General features: G+C 37.5%; 1 protein-coding gene and 1 pseudogene across 1 annotated transcript in view; one reads left to right on the top strand and one right to left on the bottom strand.

Moving 5' to 3' along the window:
- The window catches only part of HTR1E (5-hydroxytryptamine receptor 1E), a 90,982-nt gene that overhangs the window by 17,380 nt on the left and 52,554 nt on the right, over positions 1-21,048 (bottom strand). The gene's annotated exons all lie outside the window — the stretch shown is intronic.
- Positions 1,873-7,755, top strand: LOC138143869 (SAGA-associated factor 29 pseudogene; annotated as a pseudogene).

Here is a 21,048-nt window from a genome sequence, read left to right as displayed (position 1 = left end):
CTGTAGGTATCAATTCTTAATGAAACCTGCCCCTACATTCCTCAGTCTGTATACTGGCAAGGCCAACAAAAGACCCATCTGGGTTCTATTAAAACAATGATAATGGATTGATCATAGATTTAGATTTTGAAGGGACATTAGAAGTGATCCATCCAGCTCACTTCTTTTATAGATCAGGAAATAGAAATAGTGAGTTCAGTAACTTGTCCAAGTTGAGATAGCTACGTCAGTTGCAGATCTGTGATTGAAACTGAAGTCCTCTGACTCTAAATCCAGCAAGCTTTCTGCTATATACTACACATTATCTGCTATGTCTCATATAAAAAAGGGGAAAAAAAAGACACTATCACATCAAACTAGGAATCACTGATTTGCAAATAAATGGCTGCAATTTGTTGTTCGATCATTTCAATCGTGTCTGACTCTTTTATGGCCTCATCCTAGGGTTTTCTTGGCAAAGATACTGGAGTGGTTTTGCCATTTCCTTCTCCAGCTCATTTTGCAGATGAGGAAATGGAGGCAAAAAGGTCAAGTGACTTATCCAGGGTCATACAGCTAGTAAGTGTCTGAGGCTGGATTTAAACTCAGGAAAAATAACTCCTAACTTCCTGACTCCTAGCCCCTAACTTTATCCAGTGTACCACCTAGCTGCCAGTTTGTTTTTAGATATGTAATTAATATTATCTTCTTAAAAATGAAATGTCTTAGAGAGGGGGACAGCATGGTGCCGTATATGGAGGGCTGACCTTGGAGTCAGGATGAGCTGGGTTCATGATTTCATATATACAGGTTATGTTACTATGGGTATGTTCTTCTTCCCTCAGTGCCCCAGGCAGCTCTCTAGGAAAATAAATAACAAATAGGTGGTCAGATCTTCATGGGTGGGAATCTGCAATGGTAGAGGTAATAGTAATGATAATTATAAAAATTTAGTAGCTATATTGTACTTTAAGGTTTGCAAAGCACTTTATAAACATTACTTCATTTTATCCATACAACAATCCTGAGAGGTAGGTGCTATTTTTTTTTCATTTTTTTTATGGGAGTGGAAACTGAGACAGACAGGGAAATGATTTACCTTGAGTCCTCTAACTGTATCTGATGCAAAATTTGAACTCATATCTTCCTCATTCTAGATCCAGACTTCTCTTTACTGTGCCATCTTAATGAGTCTCCACATAAGCTTTTTTTGTATGAGGAGTTCTTTATACCTATGAAATTCAGGTCTGGACCTACTTTCCTCCCCATCCCCTCCACAAAAAATCTTAGGGAGAGAAGATACTAACATAATAGGAAAAATATGGATGACCATATTACCCCTCCTTTCAAAAGGTAATCAATTCCTCCTTCCACCCCACCCAATTACATTAATACATACCTATTGAAGTTCCTATTTTGTTTTTATAAAGTTCTTACTAAAAGAAGCAATATATTCATGTATAAAGGGCATTTTTCATGAAGATATTAGAACAGAAAGGACAGGCTTTTGCAAATAGTTTTCTACAACAAATCACATCTTAGAAGTCATATAATTAATTGAGAGATACAAAGCATATGAAATCCTATGAGAAGATACAAGATGTTACTGTGCTTATTGTTTGTAGATTATGAAAACCAAAACCAAACAAAATCTTTATCGCAGTTGAATAAATTACAGCCTTAAAATCTTGCCTCCAGAAAGGAGTCTCTCATGTATGCTAAGAGCTTATTTCATTCTCTAAAAAGAATAAAGACAAAGATAACCTTCTCAGTGATCTGATTATTAATAGTAATCAAGGTTTAACATAAGTGGTGTGTACCAAGTAGGTAGATGGGAGCTTATCAAATGTGTTTGCTATTATCATGGAGAAATGTTAGTAAGCTAAATGGAAGATGGGTTCCTTAGAGATGGTAAGGTCTTCCAGTTCCTCCTGTTTGTATATGACAGAGTACTGATTCTGTTAAGTACTCAAAAATTATAAAGTCTCATCCATGAGAGCAATGACTATTCAAAAGATATGAGCTTAACAACCTATATAATAAAAACAAAGTGGATGAAAGATGCCATTCAGACTATGACATGTAATTAGATGACACCTCTATGGAATACATCATCATATATTTGGATCAGGCATTGCAGATGGACAATAAGCTGTAATGGGAATGCAAATTTGGAAGATCTTCCCTGCCCCTAGGCTAAAGTGCACCTGAAGCCTGGGGAGGGAGGCTTGTTTTTCAGTAGATACTTCTTGATTGGCCAGTGAGTCAATAAGGTTGTTACATTCTCTGAGCCAGGAGAAGGCTATATAAGCCCTGATGTGTAGCTTTGTTTTGGGACTCACTTTGAGAAGTGTTCTGTGATTTGATCTGAATTCTGGGAAGCCGTTGTTGAGAGTCCCCTGGCTTTGAAAAACCCAGATGTGGAAGCCCAGATGTTGACTGGGTATGGATGTAATGGTTGGACAGTTTGGAAATCTGTCTACTTGATCTGTTTCTGTCTTGATAATTCTGCCTATATGCTTTGAAGTTCGGGGTGCTGACCTTTTTCCCCTGAACAAGGTAAATGATATATGTCTGACTGATTAAAGTAAGCTTGTTAACCCATTTTGAGTTGCTTTCCTTTATCAAAGCAGATCCAAGAACCTGTATGGGCAGCAAACCCTGAGGACGCTTGGGGTGCTTGCTGCTACATAAGCTCAACCTGGAATTGAATAGTAGGCAGCTAGGTGGTACAACGGATAGGCTTGGAGTAGGAAAACACCGTCCTGATTCAAATCTGACCTCAGTCACTTACTAGCTGTGTGACCCAGGGCAAGTCACTTAACCATGTTTGCTTTAGTTTTTTCATCTATAAAATGACCTGGAGAAGAAAAAGACAAACCACTCCACTATCTTTGCCAAGAAAACCCTAAATGGGGTCATGAAGAGTCAGGCAAGACTGAAATGACTGAACAACAACTGAATTGAATAAAAGGGGGAAAGCAGACTAAAACATACCTTGGAAATCATAGTGCTTTTAAGTACCCCAAGTTGCTTTTTGATACAAAATCCCATCTTTTAAATGCAAATGTTCTACTCCTGATGCTTTGTGGTTGCCCAATCAGGCTTTGATGCCCTTATGAGAATCAGTGGGCGGAATATTGGGACACTATCATCTCTGAAGAATCAAAGTTGCAAGTGACCCAAAGGGTAATGTAAAGATGATTGGCAGGCACAATACAAATAGCTAGGTGACACAATGGACAGAGTATTAGACCTAGTCTCAGAAGTATTGGAGTCCAAATCTGGCTCAGACATACCAATAGCGATGCAACCTTGGACAAATCATTTAACCTGTTTGCCTCAGTTTCCACATCTATAAAATGTAGATAATAGTAACTATCTCCCAAGGGTCATTGTAAGGATTGTTGTTGTTTAGTTGTTTCATATTCATGACCCTATTTGGGATTTTCTTTGCAAAGATGCTGGAGTGGTTTGTCATTTCCTTCTCCAGCTCATTTAACAGATGAGGAATGAAGGCAAACAAGGTCAAGTGGCTTACCCACAGTCACAGAGCTTGTAAGTGTCTGAGGCCAGATTTGAACTCGGAAGATGAATTTTTCCAGGGTTCTATCCACTGTGCCACCTAGTTTCCCTCATTGTAAGGATAAAATGAAATATTTAAGTACTTTACTAAATTTAAAGCATCTTATTATTGATATGTTTCTAGTAATGCCTTCTTTGTAAGATTCCTTTGAGATATATATTTTGTTGGACCTTTCTGCTTATAATACTAATGATGATGATAAATAGTATTACACAGCATTTTAAGGTTTGCAAAACACTTTACAGATGTTCTCTCATTTGATACTTTTTCAGAAGCGTTCGGTGCCTGCTACTTTTCCCTTCAGACCTCTTTCCTTTACTATAACTGTCAGTTGGCACTGTCATCAGTATTTGGCAGCAGTTTCTGAATTTGGCACATGAGCTATCTATCAAAAGCTATTCCTAAAAAGGGACAGAAGGTGTTCTGTGCTGAAGTTCAATGTGTTAAATGTAGACTATCTCAAAACCTGGCATGGCCTACCTGTGGGTGGAAGGGAAGACCTTGAAGACTACTAGTGGGGGCTAGTGATGAGATGGGGATAGGGTTTTAGTAGCTACTGGGAGTATTCAAGGGAAGCTTTAGGGCTGGTTATGGTGTAAACTTTGCCTACTAGATGGGTGCAGAATGTAGGTATAGTGCAGGGGTGGGAAACCTGTGGCCTCAAGGCCACATGTGGCCCTCTAGGTCCTCAAGTGCTGTCCTTTCACTGAATTCAAACTTCACAGAAAAATCCCATTTGAGATTTGTTTGGATTCAGTCAAAGGGACACACTTGAGGACCTAGAGGGCCACATGTGGCCTCGAAGACACAGGTTCTCCACCCCTGGTATAATGCATATGTCAACTTAGACTCTTAATAGTGCCTGGAGTCAGCTCATCAGGGCAGGGGGCAGGTGTTTTGTAGAGAAGTGTGCGTGCATGCGTGTGTGTGTGTGTGTGTGTGTGTACATCAGACCCAAGTGATAGTAGCTCTTAATTATCTTAGACAAACCAGGAGAAATGTGTTGGTGATGCTGTGATAATGATATTTAAAATATGATATAATGATAATAGCTATCACACTTTGCATTTACCATAAACCTCCTAAACAAGCTTTCAGCTTTTCAGAGCACTTCTCCATCTATTATCTCATTTTAGTTCTAACTCTAGCATCCTTCAAACATATGTGCTCTGCCCTTTCTTTTCTATACACACACTGACCTGATTTTCATATTGAGTCATGGAATTTCAGAGCTGGAGGAGACTCTCGCTCTTATATAAACTGATTGTTTTCACCACCCCTCTGAAATTGTTCTTTGGGAGTCTCTGGTCAGACCCACTAGCACTGGGAGGGTTGTCTGGTTCACAGTTTCTTTAGGGGTAGTCAAGACTTTGGAGACCCAGAGCTAAATGGAGGCTGTTAGCTTCCCTTCTCACCCATTCTGTGTTAAGACTAGCCTTGTTAGTTGGGTGTGGTCAGCACCTAATGATGAGACAGAAATATACACTGGGTAAGTGGGGGCTCTAGATTGCTTTTTGCTATATGGGTAAGACCACTAGGCATTTGACTCTTCCTATACTCAATCATATTGCTTCCCTCATTTGAATAAATTTGTATTTTTTTTCCTACAAAGACCTAGTCATACTATCAGAATCCCAAGCTAACATTATTAGGTGGTATATTGTAGGATAGATCTAATGTCAGGAAGAAATGAGTTCAAGTTTAGCCTTAGATACTTACTAACTGTGTGACCTTGGGCAAGTCATTTAATCTGTGTCTGCCTAAATTTCTTCATCTGTAAAGTAGGGATTAATAATAACACCTATCAGTGGGATAAATTATCTGACATAAAAGATGCCTGAAAGAGATTTTACAGTGGAAGGCAAGATGGTGGAAGGGTATGGGTAGCACATGAACCTTACTCTCATAACAATAGGCTCCAAGGGAATAGCATATACGCTTAAATGGGTGTAGAAATCTATTCTGCCATACAGGAAAGTCAGAAGGGAAGGGGATAAGAGAGAGGAAGGGGTGTCTGCTAGAAGGGAAGGCAGATTGAGGGCAGAAAAAGTCAGAAGCAAAACACTTTTGAGAATGGACAGGGTGAAAAGAGAGAGAGTAGGGGAAAACAGGATGGAGGGAAATACATAGTTGACATTTATTACTATGAAAAATATTTACAGCAAGTTTCTCTGATAAAGACCTTATTTCTCAAATATATAGAAAACTGAGCCAATTTTGTAGAAATAAGAGTTATTCCTTAGTTGATAAATGGTCAAAGGACATGAACTGGCCATTTTCAGACAAAGAAATCAGTTATTTATAGTCATATGAAAAAATGCTCTAAATTGCTATTGATTAGAGAAATGCAAATTAAAACAACTCTGACCTACCACACACACACACACACACACACACACACACACACACACACCTATCAGTTTGGCTAATATGACAGAAAAGCAAAATGACAAGTTTGGAAGAGATATGGGGAAATTAAAACACTAATGCACTATTGGTGAAGTTGTATACTGATTCAACCATTCTGCAGAGCAATTTGGAACAATGCCCAAAGTGGTATAAGACTGTGCATAACCTTTGACCAAGCAATATCACTACTAAGTCTATAGCCCAAAGAGATAAAAAACAAAATAAAAGGATTTATGTGTACAAAAATATTTATAGCAGCTCTGTTAGCTGTGGCAAAGAATTGGAAATTGAGGGGATGTCCATCAACTTAGGAATGACTGAACAAGTTATTGTATAGGATTGTGATGAAATACTACTATGCTATAAGAAATAATCAGCAGGGTGCTCTCAGAAAAACCTGGAAAGACTTACATGAACTGATGCAAAGTGAAAAAAGCAGAACCAGCAGAACATTGTATACTGTAACAGCAATATTGTATAATGATCTGCTATAAATAATTTAGCTCTTCTCAGCAATACAATAATCCAAGACAAGTCTAAAGGACTTATGATGAAAGGTGCTCCCCACCTCCAGAGAAAAAACTTGTGGAACCTAAATGCAGATTCAAGATACTTTTTCTTTTCTTTCTTTCTTTCTTTTTCTTTTTTTTGTTTGTATTTTCTTTCACAGCATGACTTAGGTGGAAATGTGTTTTTCATGACTACATGTGTATAACCTATGTCAAATTGCTTGCCTTCTTAATGAGAGGGAGGGAAGAGAGGGAGAGAGTTTGGAATTGAACATTTGAAAAGAGAATGTTAAATTTTTTTTTTACATGTGATTGGGAAAAAATAAAATATAAAAATAATAATGACACCTATCTCACAGGGTTGTTGTCAAGATCAAATGAGATAATAGTTGTAACGCACTTTGTAATCCTTAAAGTGCTATACAAATGCTAGCTAGCTATGTTAACTTGGATTACTGGACTTCTCTTTTTGGAGATCTCTGAGGAACTGTGGAACATAAGATTAAAGATGGGCACACATTGTCCCAAATTCCAAAATAGGAAGAGGAAGTAGGTATATGCTTCAAATTATATACAGGTTGGCAAACACTGTAGTTTCGTGATAAATTCTTCTTCTTTTTTTTTGTGCTTTTTGGAGGGCAATTGGGGTTAAGTGACTTGCCCAAGGTCACACGGCTAGTTTTTGTGTTAAGTGTCTGAGGCTGGATTTGAACTCAGGTCTCAGAACCTCCACAGAAAACCATGTGCCGAGGGGTACTGATGATTTTGTTACAACAGTCATCCATGACATTGCCCCTGTGGATTGAGACCTGGGGACAAGCCTCCACACCTGTGCGGGGCCATTCCAGCTTCAGGGGACTATGTAGCCAAGCCAGGCCATAAGGTGGCTGCTCTAGTAAAAGCTGTGGATGGGGATGAGCAGTGGATTCTGGCAGAAGTGGTCAGTTATAGTCATGCCACCAATAAGTATAAGGTGAATGGCACTGATGAGGAAGGCAAAGAGAAACACACCTTGAGCCAAAGCCATTGGCACAATGGAAGGCCAATCCTGAGACAGACCCTGAAGCTTTATTCCAGAAGGATCAGCTTGTTCTGGCGTTGTACCCCCACACCACCTGTTTCTACTGGGCTTTGATTCACACTCCCCCACAGCAGCCCCAGGAAGACTACTCTGTCCAGTTTGAAGACATCTCCTGTGCAGATGGCTGCTCTCCTCCCCTCAATGTGGCCCAGAGGTATGTTGTGGCCTGCAAGGAACCCAAGAAGAAGTGAGGTTCTGTTTGACTGAATCATGGACTTCTATTACCTTGCCTTTGTTTACCTAACTCTTCTGCCATGCCCTTTGAAGGGGGGAATTAATGTATCATCCTCTGCAGACAAATAGATATGTCCTTGTCCCCACAAAAAAAATCTATTCACTGGACCACCTAGCCACCCCAATAAATTCTTAAATTAGATAATTAAGGAGAGAATTTCTGAGCATTTGTGTGGAGAGCTAATCATTGGAACTGACAGGTTCATTAAGAACAAATCATGTCAGACAAAAACCCATTTCCTTTTGTGACAGAGTAATAGCTAATAGAGCTAGGGAAAAGTACCTGCATTTTAGAAAGACATTTGATAATGTCTTTATGAGTAAGGGCACCTAGGTGGTGTGGTAGATAGAGCTCTGGACTTGTAGTCAGAAACCTAGAGTTCAAATCCAGCATCAGACACTTATTTAACTGTATGACCCTGGGCAAGTCACTTAACCCTGTTTACCTCAGCTGTCTCATCTGTAAAATGAGCTGTAGAAGAAAATGGCAAACCACTACAGTATCTGTGCCAAGAAAACCCCAAATGGAGTCATGAAGAGTCAGATATGACTAAAACGATTGAAAAACAACAAAATTAGAATATCCTTAATGAAAAGATAGAGGTGAACTTCAGAATAGTATGGATAGGTAAGTCAAGAATGTGTCATGTGATGGTAACATGTTAACCTGGAGAAAAGTCTGTAGTGGAGAAACCCAGCCTCTTTCCTGGGCCCTAGTCTGTTAAATATTTCTTTCAATGTCACGGTAACTACATTATGAAGACAGAGACCAAGAATTACTCCTTTTTATATCTCCAGCACTTCATTTTGGCTTTGCCTCTCTAGCATTCAGAAAAACACCTTGCATACAGTCAGTACTTAAGAAATGCTCCTTGGATTGGATCTAATTAACAATGTTCTTCTAAAATGAACAAATCTGTCTCTCTGCAACTCCCACCTGTCATTCCTTATTCTGTCCTCTGTGACCAAATGGAACAAGTTTATTCCCATGACAACTTGTGAATACTTGAAGACAGCTAAGTCTTCTCTTCTCCAGGTTAAACATCTTCAGTTTCTTCATTTATTTCTCAGATAGTGCAGTCTCCATTTCCCTCATCATCCTGGCCTTCCCCATCTTGACATGCTCCATTTTGTCAATGCCTTTCCAAAAATTTTGCGCTTTCTGATCCCATTTGGGGTTTTCCAGGTAAAGTTACTGGAGTGGTTTATAATTTTCTTTTCCAGCCTCTCTTTACAGAAGAGGAAACCAAGGCAAAAAAGGTTAAGTGACTTGCCCAGGATCACACAGTTAGTAAGGGTTTGAGGCCAGATTTGAACTCAAGAAGATGAGTCTTCCTGATTCCAGGTCCAGCACAGCATTTTATCCACTGCACCACCTAGCTGTACAGCTATAAAAGAATAAGCAATGTGGAAACTGTATATCACTAGGTCAAATTTTAAAATCTTGATTATTGTCTGATGAAGACTAGAGACCCTTCTCAGAACAATGTTAAGTGAATAAAATAAAATATTTAGGAATGCAAAGTAGACCAGTTATATTGAAACAGAACTATCAAAATATTTTTTTAAAAAAGGTCATAGACTTCAGATTAAGAAACCCCACCACACTAGATTTTCAGTGTCAAAACTCACTATGAGTTTTGGGATACTTGTTGACTGGGTAACTACAGAAGCACTTTGAAATTCTGAAACGTTGATTTTTTTTAATGCTAATTGCTTATGAAGATAGCATATGTTTACCCAACTGGTGATAAATTGAAGAATTTGATTGGAAAAGTTTTAAATGAGTATGGAAAAGTGTGTTTGTTTTTTTTGTGGAATTACTGAACCTTTCTCAGATATGATCATGGTTTTATGGCCTTGAATCACTCAAAAGGCACAAATGGCCAGGAGCTGGCCAGCTGTGCAAGTACACAAATATATCCTCAAACAAATAGGAGAGCTAAAAGTGTGCTCTGGCTCTAGGATGATTCCTAAGATAGTTTCAGTTTATTTTTTGAAAAATACAAACAAATCCCCTTTTAATGAAGACTGTGAGCAAAGAAAAGCCTTGAGGTGAGCTTCACATGATTTTTGCCCAATGGAGAAGGAAGGAGAAAGAACCAGTTTTTGTAACCACAAGAAAGCAGTATCTGTTCAAAACTTATTTTGTTCCCATTGTTTTACAAAGTTTTCAATCACTCAGCTTTACGTATTTTTACTTGAATGGGAAGCAGCATAGGGAGGGGGGTGAAGAGGGGACATGATAAGTCACTGCTGTAAAGCTCAGAAACAGTGATATTTCTTCATATGTTGGGGACTGGCAGGTCCCTGGGACCTTGTGAAGCTTTTTCATCCCCTACTCCTGTTCCAATTTGGTGCTAAGCATTTACTGAATCTCTCACTAGGATTGCAATCAGATGATATGTTGGTGGGAGGACAGCTCAAGTGGTAAGAGACCATATAGGAGGCTGACAGCTAAACTTTAAATTCCCTGAGTGGAGTTCTTAAAAAGAGCTTTAGTGGAGAGCAAGCCATGCAAGCAGGTCATCTTTTAAAACCTATTAGGTTAATTAGAGGAGAGACCTTCTTTGCTGAAAACAGAATTCTTCTTGGTTGGGTATAAGCAGCTATTAGTAAATTTTATTAATGGACTAAAATTGTTATCTGATAGTAAATGATGAGATTTTTGTTTCCTCTAACATATGCAACTTCTACTAGGGAGTACTGGGTAGTAGAAAGCATACAGGGGACCTGGGTTCAAATCACTTCTTTGATGCTTACTAGATTAATGACATTTTGTCAATTTGAGATTATAGAAAAGAGATCATGAGTTAAGAATAATAAAGCTTACATTTATTTACCTTTTTGTGGTTTACAAAGAATTTTCCTCATAGCATGTAGGTATCTCCATTTATAGATGTTGAAATTTGACATCTCTAAAGTTTGACATCTTTCAGAGGAGGTAGGATTTGAACTTTACCTTTAAGGATGGAAACTTTTTCCTTGTCAATTTGAATCTATCTCTGCCCTTGATCCCATTATTTTCCAACTCTGGGAACTTATTTCATCAATTAGTAATCTTCTCTTTTATTTTTATTTTTTGGAGGGGGAAGGTAGAGCAATTGGGGTTAAGTGACTTGCCTAAGGTCACACAGCTACTTTGTGTGTGTGTGTGTGTGTGTGTGTGTGTGTGTGTGTGTTAAGAGTCTGAGGTCAGGTTTGAACTCAGGCCCTCTTGACTTCAGGGCTGGTGCTCTATTCATTGCACCACCTAGCCGCCTCTAGTAATTTTCTCTTACATGGCATGTTTTAATCTTCCCTGGCTCCTTTCCCTGTGCTTCCAAAATTGTTCAGACTTCTTAAAATAGTCTTTCTTTAAATCTGATACTGTTCCTTTAAGCTGCTATCCCATCTTCTACTTTAAAAAAAAAACAAACTTTTAAGAAGGACCAGTCCATACTTTTAATTCTAACAAGTGCTAATCATTCTTCAGCATATTTTCCTTTAGGAAGGGCCATCTCTTGCAGTCTCTTTTACCACTCTATTGGAAAGGTCATCCATTGCATGGTCTTAACTTATGTCTTCCCACTGGTGACTTTGATAACTCTGAGGCTGATGACTTTGCACAACTCTGCCTCTCTTAAATCCAATTTATGAGCAACTCAAGACATCATCCTCATGTCATTGGTCCCCTTTGAAAAATGAAGGACAAATAATAGCAACACAATTCATAAACGTTGGCAAGTCATATAACTTATCCTTACCTCAGTCTTCTCATCTGTAAAACAGGCATAGTAAAAGTTGTATCATTTACCTCATAAGGTAGTGAGTATCAAATAAGATCATATATGTATAGTGATGTTTAAACCTTAAAGACCTTGGGGCAGCTAGTGAATAGAGGACGGGCCCTGGAGTCAGGAGGACCTGAGTTAAAATCCAGCCTCAGAGACTTAACACTTACTAGCCGTGTGACATTGGGCAAGTCACTTAACCCCAGTTTCCCTGCCCTCCCCCCTGCAAAAAAAGCAAAAAAAAATCAATGTCAGTTATCAATAATGTTAAAGTAAACTATGATGGCATATAGAGTGGAGAATAAAACAATCAACATGATGATGATGCCTATTGGAACGTTTGTTGAATGAAGAATAATGAAAAGTAATATGAGTAATGAAAAGCATTTGATTTTGAATCACTCATTCATTTTAGCTAGACATAAATTCTGCTAATATAATTAATACACATATAATAAAGTAAAGATGCATTAAACTGTTCCAGTCAATATTTATTAACAGATGTCATTTGATCAATTTGATTAAATGAACATTACAGAGTATCTTAATGAAATTCAAAGTAAAAGATTGATTCAATCACCTACATTGTAAAAATAAAGTGGATGAAAAATACATTTGATCAGATTGTGATATCTACCTGTGTATTGCACATTGAGTTATTCCATCAATAGGGATATTTTAGATAGTGCAGTTAGCATTATGAACTGAATGCAGGATTGAAATGAACAAGAGGAAAAGATTGCCCTAGACTGGTATGCTTTCACTGATTCCAATTCATTCCCTACTATACAAGTTCATCTCTTATACACCAACATCTGCTGTGTGATGCTATCTAGTCACAGAGCATAGAATAATCTGATCTTAGGAGAATTAAGATGACAAAGATGTAAAATGGACATAAACTGACTAGCTTCTTGCCAACAACTTGCATGTATGAAAAAAGCATAAAAGACGTTATTTAAGATATAGATAAAAAGAAAATAAGGTTGGTTGGGCACATTATAATGAGGATAAAAACAATAAAAGGGCTACTCTATTGGTATAATGTTAACCCAAACACACAGAGGAAAAGGAGGAAGTCCTCTGGCACACCGAAAGGATCCAATATGGAGAGTGTTGGGGGTTATGTTAATAAGAATTATACAGAATTAGGTGAAGTGGAAGAATTAGGATCTGGGTAAGTAGAGGCTATCACTTCATGGCTATTAAATCATGATTTTCTGCTTATCAATTCATTTATTGCCTGAGCACCTCCTAAGATTCCCAAGTTTAAACTGATTCCCACTTCAAATGCTAATAATCTGAGATAAGGGCTAATTTAACTTTTTATTTTCTTCAAGAAAGAATATTCTAGAGTCTATGACTCAAGTTAGGATCATAGTAGCAGTCAGGGTTTGGTTACATTTCCTCAAAACTTTTTGAAGCTTAAAGAATACTATGTTATTGACTTTTCAAGAATTTTTTATTTCATTAAAAATATAAAGCTAAATAAAATAAAATAAAACAAGGTTAAAATTTAATGAGAAAGTACTCATAATTTTTCTAACTAAATTCAAAGTCAGTGCTTTAAAAATAACATTGATTCAATTTAATAAATATTTATTAAATTCCTACTATGTACAAGGCACTGTGTTAAGAAAGTTAAGTTCAGACCAGGGTTGTTTGTCTGTTTTATTGTTGTTCTTCAGGTGTGTCCAACTCTTTGTGACTCCATTTGGGGTTTTCTTGGCAAAGATAGTGGAGTGATTTGCCATTTCCTTCCTCAACTCATTTTACAGTTGAGGAAACTGAAGCAAACAGGGTTAAGTGACTTGTCCAGGGTCACACAGCTAGTAAGTGTCTGAGGTCACATTTGCACTCAGGTTCTCCTGACTCCAGAGCCAGTGCTCGATCTACTGTTGCCATGACAACCTTAACTACCAGGCTGGAGAGTTTTTAACCTAGAGGCAAAAAAGGAACTACTGAATTTTTTGACTTGTGTTTCAGGAAAATTATTTTGGTACCTGTGTGCAGCTGTATTGCTGTTGAAAGAAACTGGAGGCAAGGAGATCAATTAGCAGGCTATTATAATAATTATTATATTATATTAATTTTTTTATTATTATAATAATCAAGGAAAATGCTGATAAAAATCTGAACAAGAGTAGGTGAGTGGAGAGGACATGACAAATATAACATGCTGTGGCAGGTACAATTAACATGTCTTGGTAAATGAATAGAGAAGGAAGGACAGGGAGATAGACTAGTCAAACATGGCTATAAACCCCAGTAATTCAGAAGATGGTGCTTTTATCAGAAAGATGGAAATAAGGAGTATGGGTACATTTTGGTGGGGAGAGATAATGAGCTCTGTTTTGCTCATATTGAGTCCGAGGTGCTCAGGGAACATCCAGGTGAAAACATTAAACAGGCAGTTGGTAACAAAGGATTGCAATTCATGAGATATTGCAGGATACAAAGTTTTGGGAATCATCTGGTTAGAGATGATAATGGAACCCCATGGAGCGGATGGGATCACTCAGGGACAGAGAGTACAGGGAAAAGCTAAGGATGGAGCCTTAGATTATGGTCATGCTAAAGGGGCAGGATGATCCAGTATAAGAGATAATAGAAAGGAGGAGCCCAAGATTGTCAAAGACAGTTACAGGCCTAGTGCAAATACAGATCTAGATTTGGTAGAGTTGCTTTGGATTCTGCACAAATCTCCCCCCAAGACCAGCTAGCCTCCATGGATCAGGCTATACCATTCCCTGATATTATCAAATGTATTAGCAATTACACATTACATTTGGATAGTGTTTTATTACTTTCAAAGAAATGTTTTGTTTTAAAATCATTCAAATATACATGCATGCGTGTGTATGTGTGTGTATGTAGGTATGTGTGTGAGCAGGCTCTACCTAAGAGAAGGCTTCTAGCCTCTGCTATAGCTTCCTCTCCCCATCCCCTCCTCCATGTGTTTGGCCCTTTGCCTTTAACTCAGCTCAAGTTAATTAAAATGCTCCTTTTTAGAAAACTGAAGTCATTTAGTTTATAATGATCAAGCTTGACCCTGATGAAGAGATGAAAAAATGCATCTTCCTCCTTTGCTGAGATGGGTGAATTGGAAAGGAAGGGAAGAAAGATAGAAAGAAGGATGGAAGAAAGAAGGAAGGAACGAAGGAAGGAAGGAAGAGAAAGGAAGGAAGGAAGGAAGGAAGGAAGGGAGAAAGGAAGAGAAAAAGAGAAAGAATGAAAGAAAAGAAAAAAGGAAAGAAAGGGAGAAAAGAAGAGGGAAAGAAAGAAGAAAGAAAATAAAGAAAGTAGTATTAGGCCTATTATGTGCCAGGCACTGTGCTAAACACTTAAGAATTATTACCCATTTGATGCTTATGACAACCCTAAGAGGTAGGTGTTATTATTTTTCAGTTGAAGAAATTGAGGTTAAATGACTTATCTAGGGTCACACAGCTAGTAAGTATCTGAGGTTATATTTGAACTCAGGTTTTCCTGCCTCTAACTACTACAGCACCTAGCTGGTTCTATAGGGGTATAGAATACTGCATATATTTTTACCATAAGACACAATTGATTTGTCAGTTAGTTTTACATTAGATTGTAAGCTCTTTGAGGGCAGAGACTGTCTTTTGCCTGTTCTTGTGTCTCTAGAGCTTAATACAGTGTCCAGCATGTAGAAGGTGCTTAATGGTTTATTTACAGAACTTCTTTTCCTCTCTCTCTCTCTCTCTCTCTCTCTCTCTCTCTCTCTCTCTCTCTCATTCCCTGTTACTAAGAATGACACTCTATATAAGGAGGGAGAGGATATATCTAGAAATAGAGGTGATAAGAAAACAAAGGATATCAATGTAACTTAAAAAAATACAACTTTTTCAATGATGCCTCCACTAGAAAGTATGGCTTCAAAGAGCATTTTGTACAAAGTCTTAAGACTTGATAAAGTCTGCTGCAGGCTGTGTAGGAAATATTCTTTTTCCTGATAAACTCCTTTGTATTCTATAAAAATAAAATAAAATGAGCTAAAGTGATTAGTTAAGGGATTAAAAAGTATAAAATCCTAATTAAACAACTGCTAAGCACTTTGCTTGCTCTCAGGATAGAAGTAAACAATTGTTTTCAATATGGTTAAACTACACAGTATATTTATAGCAAATCTCTTATTGGAGAACTTGACAGCTCCCAACACCTTGCAATTACCCTGGTTTCCTCTCACACAGAGCTCAAAGCACATCAAAATTAAAAGTATTTCTTTAAAGTTTGACACAGTGGAGAGTCAGCCTCTGCTGGCTTCCAGTAGGATATTTCCTAGATTAACAGCTCTTAAATCAATCACCCAGTGGAAATCAATTATTTCTCTGAAAAGGATTTTCTTTCTGACATTTTCTGAATTCAGTATGAAATACAGAGGAGAAAAATGTATCACTGGACTTGAGAAAAAAAATCTTCCATGATATAATTCACAGAAGGTTTGAAGAAAGGGAGAATGCTTTGAAAGAAACAGAGATTCTTTTAGTCTTTTAAAGAGTGTTTAACTCTGATAGTCTTACTGATTTACTCTTAGAGAAGAAGGAAGATGAAATTCCGGTGTTACTCTTAGACTTCAAGGTTGTTTTTGACTTGCATTTGAAATGAACGCCACCATCCTTCACTAAGCTCCTTCTTATCCTTTGCCTCTCATGGTTCTGCTTGCCTTGTTCTCTTGAATTAAATAGGCTCTAAACAGTGTCTGCTTTCTATGATCAGATAATTAGGACTTTACCCTAGAAGATCTGGGTCTATGAAATTGTATGGCAAAGTGGAACAAGATTCAATTACATGATAAAAAAGATAAGATATTCCCCATAGATTTGCTTGATTTCCCCCAGTTTTATCCAGTTATATTTCATTACCTATGAAACACTCACATTTTACATTCTTTTTTCCCTTGATATCTCTTCCCTTCCATGGTCTTCCTTCTTCCAAATAGTATGAGTTTAGTCCTGTGATCTAAATAGACTGAACTTTTAAGATTTGGAGAGATCTTGGTCTAGAAAGAAAACAAGTAAACATCCAGAGGGAGGCAGAGATAAACATGGTGGCCAACCCACTGAGAAGCAGAGTGCTACTAGGTAGGGCAGCAAGGAGTAAGGGGGACCTGAATTCAAATCTAGCCTTGGAAACTTGCCCAGGATCACACAATTAGTGCATGTTTGAAGCTGAATTTTAACTCGGGTCATTCTGACCGACCCACTATGACACCCAGCTGCCTCAATGGAGAGAAATAAGAGAAAGGTACATGCATGCACAGAAAGTGCCCTTAATGGTCTGTCTGGTGTTATAGTGAGAAGTCAAAAGAACTAAAGGCCACCTTTGCATGAAACCAGTTCTAAAGAGCATGATTGAGTAGGGCAAGTAAGTGGGGTATATAGTAGAGGGAAGAAGGGGGCAGTATTCCAGGCATAAAAACCTCCAGTGAAGGGAGAAACCTGATGACACACTTTCTATTTTTAAAATTATTGATTTATTTTTGTTTTTACATTACAAACATTTATACACTACTCCCACTCTGAGAGGTCTTTTTTGATAAAGCATAATAATTAAGTAAAACTAATAATATAGTGACTTCATCTGAAAGTATATGCAATATTCCCCATCTGTAGAACTCTCCACCTATTTTTTTAAATTAACATACATCTATTTTCTCTCCTTCCCACTCCTCACTCCAATGGAAAAAAGAAGAAAGAAAAAAAAACAATGAATATTTATAGACAAGTGAAACAAATTCTCTCAATGGCTGTATGCAAATATATATATATATATATATATATATATATATATATATATATACTTCATTCTGCACCCTAAAACCATCACTTTTCTATAATGGGTAGCACCTTTCATTGCTGGTTCTCCAGAATTATGAATGGTCATTGTATTACTTATAGTTTTCAAGGTTGTTTGTTTTTTATTGGATACATTATTCTTCTGGTTCTGCTTATTACTTTCTTCATCAGTTTATGTCTTCAAAAACATCCTCAATGCATCAAGAAACTCATGCAACCTAATAAAAACAATTGACCTTCATATGCACTTTAAAGCTTGCAAAGCAGTGTGCATACATGATCTCATTTGAGCCTCACATGAACACTGTGGGGTAGGTACTACAAGGATCAATTTTCCCATTTTATAGAGGAAGAAACTGAGTTTTGCAGAAATTAAATAACTTCCCCCAGCCTACTAAGTGTGAGAGAAATGGTTTGAACCTCTGTTTCCTTGGCTTTCAGTTCAAGATGCTACCCACTATACCCTGATCCCTCTCTGTCCTAACACACTAGATAAGCAGCATCAGTCTAGGGTAGTCAAATGGCCACTGATATACAGCCTGGACATGATGGATAACCATTCATGGCTATTTCATAACTGGGTCCCTCCTCAAACCCTGAGCATTAGACAGGTCTTTTAGAAAATGTTTTTCATTGGAAATGATATAAAATATACAGCTCTCCTCTTCCGAATTAATTTTCCACTTCATTTCTCCTAGCTTTGTGGAAATATTATCCCCACACATAAATATTTACCTGTGAAGCAGTGAGTATGATTTATTCTGCTCCAGGAAATATTCTGCTCAGGGTATTAGGAAACCATTGTTCTCAGGAAAGCAAAATGCCACTTGAAATTTGTTGTCCTTTAAAGTCGAATGTTAATTTCTGTATCAAGCCTTTCACCTCCAATTTTATTCTCATTTATAACTAGTAACTTCAACCTTCCCAACCAAACTATTTTTTACCAGAACTGCCCCCCCAAAATGAGCAGAATTGCCCTGAGTCACCTTTTTCCTAGTCTATCTTATTCTTTTGAAAGAAATTCATGCTTTTTTCATCATTCTTCTTCCCACTGTACCCTCCCCAGCCCTAATACCCCCTTCAACAAAGACAAACAGTACACTGCTATTAAGTGAAGATCAAAAGCCACAGAATGTCTAGGGGGAGAACAATTTTGAATCATAGAATTTTAGTGATCACTAAATGATCCCATTTTACAGACAAGTAATCTGTGACCCAGAAAAAAAGGGAATGAATTATCATGTCACGCAGCTTGTAATTTCTATGGCAGAGCTGATGTTAGAACTCTTGATTCTCAACCCTCAGTTTTGTTTTTGTTTTTATCATGGGTAGGGGCAGAAAGGAGGGCTGAAAACTGTATTATAAAGGTTTATATAATAGGTGTTGGTGATACTATATTTAACCAACCACCCAAATAAAATTTTGCTATATCTGGCTGCTGAATTAAATATGTACCTCAATACAAAAGGCAGTATGAATAAAATATGGACAACTATAGATTATTGGGATGTTATGGAAGTACCCATAAAATTTACATAAACATTTTTCACTTTTTGTTAGTCATAAAATGATGGAAGATTTTTATATTTCTACAGAAATAGGAGAAAGCATTTTTTGCCTGTGGGAAAGACAAAGACTAGATTTTTCCGTCAAAGCTGGAAACCTGGATAACTAATGATTATGAAATCAGTCTGTTTATATTGCAAAAAGTTTTTATCATCATGAAATGAGACACTTAAAAGTAACAGCAGCAAAATGCAGCTCTAGAATACACATTAAAATATATGATCATGCTATCTTTTATTTCAGATATGCTCTATTCTTTATAATGGAGTTCTACCTCTGCTGTCAGAGATGGCTTGGCTTTCAGCCCAGTATATACTTGATCATTGGTCCTAAACCATTCATGATCAGATTAGAGCTGAGCCCTCCCTCATTGTTCACCTCTTCCCTGGCCTTGAATTTCTCAATCCTTGGGGAGAGCTAATTTTATAGCACCATTTACTTGCTAAGATTCTCTAGTTGTTTCAGCAGCATTTCTTAAACTGTAGGTCTCAACCTCATCATGATCCACAGTTTAAAAAGCATTGTAGGGGTCTTGAGTGGAAAAAGTTTAATGAGCTCTGGAGCTTCTCTGTGGAGTTTAACTAGGTCAGGGCAGCTGGTACTTTCCCCCAGGGCACTGAAATTTAAAAAGTCCTGAAAGCACTTGGAATTCTTCAGCAGTGTAGAAACAACAGAACTTAGCATTTAATTAGCAATGAGTTAAAATAGGAAACCAGAAGATAGTCTACTTTGTTCCCTTGACATTATTACAGATGAACTCTTCAGAAGATCCAGATGTGTCTCAGATTAATATCTTGATTGGAGAGGTACTTCACCATAGATACCCTAGGCAGAATTGTGTATTCTCAGAATTGTGTATACTAATCGTGCCTCTGCCCTCCAAACTAGATTTTTCAGTGACTCTAGGACAGGGGCAATGGTTTCCATTTGTTTATTTTGCCTAGTTCAATACTACTCTGTAAATGAATGGATGAATATATGGACACATTTGGGGACTGCCTTTCAGGGTTATAAATGGAAAGTTGAATGAGACTTTGGAGGTCAACTAGTTCACCCTCATCAGTTTACAAATGAGGGAATGGAAGTACAGTGAGGTAAAATTAATTAGGTCATGCAGGTAGTTAAGTAGCAAAGTCTGAATATGAACCCACATCTTCAGACTCCAAATTTTATTCTCTTTCCATTGCATGACAATAAGCATAAAGTATGCCCTATGATAGTGTCTCAGGCAAAATGAAATAGCTTCTCTCATGCTTCAAAGACTTAGTTTAAAGACGAACCTTTACAATTTGGATCTGATCTTTTAGGAAGAGGTCAGTTGGAGAAAAGGGAAGGAGTTATTATCTGACATGAACTTGAATTCCTGGTTTAAAGGACCTTGAGACTGATCTGGATTTGAGTCAGTCTCCAAAAATGATGGCAGGTTATGAGGGTTTGAAAAGCCAAACCGCAACTTTATGAAATTAATTTGATTTTAGCCTAGGTATGATGGTGTCATCTCAAACTTGTTAAAGCCAATTGTTAAATTTTCAGTGTGAGCATTTACACTTCAGAAATCATGAAATGATACAAACCAAGGCTTTATTTATTGTTTTGTTGATTGTTTGGACTTGAAAAAGTAATGATGAAAATGTTAATTCAGATTAAACTTAAAAACACGCCACATGAACATTTTATTTTTCAGAGAGCTGGTTGTTAGGCATTTACCAGAACATCCCTGATTTTTATCAAAGAAGGAGGTGGTTTACCTAGTTTTGTGGTGTATAGTATGTGATGCTGAGAACCTGAGAGACAGGAAAGAAGCTGTGAAAGGACCTCTATTCATTCACAACCCAAAAGAGAGCCAAGGGGTTAGTTTACACTCTTATTTAGGGAGAAGATGGTGATGGTGGTGATCTTGGAAAAATACTAATTATAATTATAGCATGAATGCATTGCTGAATTGGTCCTATATATGAAGTTAAAAATGAAAAAAAAATACAGTGTGAGAGATGAGGAATAAGAAGAAAAGGAAGAAGAGGAGGAAGGGAAAAGCTGCAAGAGGGTAGGGAGAGGGAAGAGGAAGGGAGGAAGGGAGAGAGAGAGAGAGAGA

Source organism: Petaurus breviceps, unplaced genomic scaffold (assembly GCF_028583685.1).
Source record: "Petaurus breviceps papuanus isolate PSGF00001 unplaced genomic scaffold, PetGlider_PUasm1.0 90667, whole genome shotgun sequence".
Lineage (NCBI taxonomy): Eukaryota > Metazoa > Chordata > Mammalia > Diprotodontia > Petauridae > Petaurus > Petaurus breviceps.
This window is presented reverse-complemented; position numbering and strand designations above follow the sequence as displayed.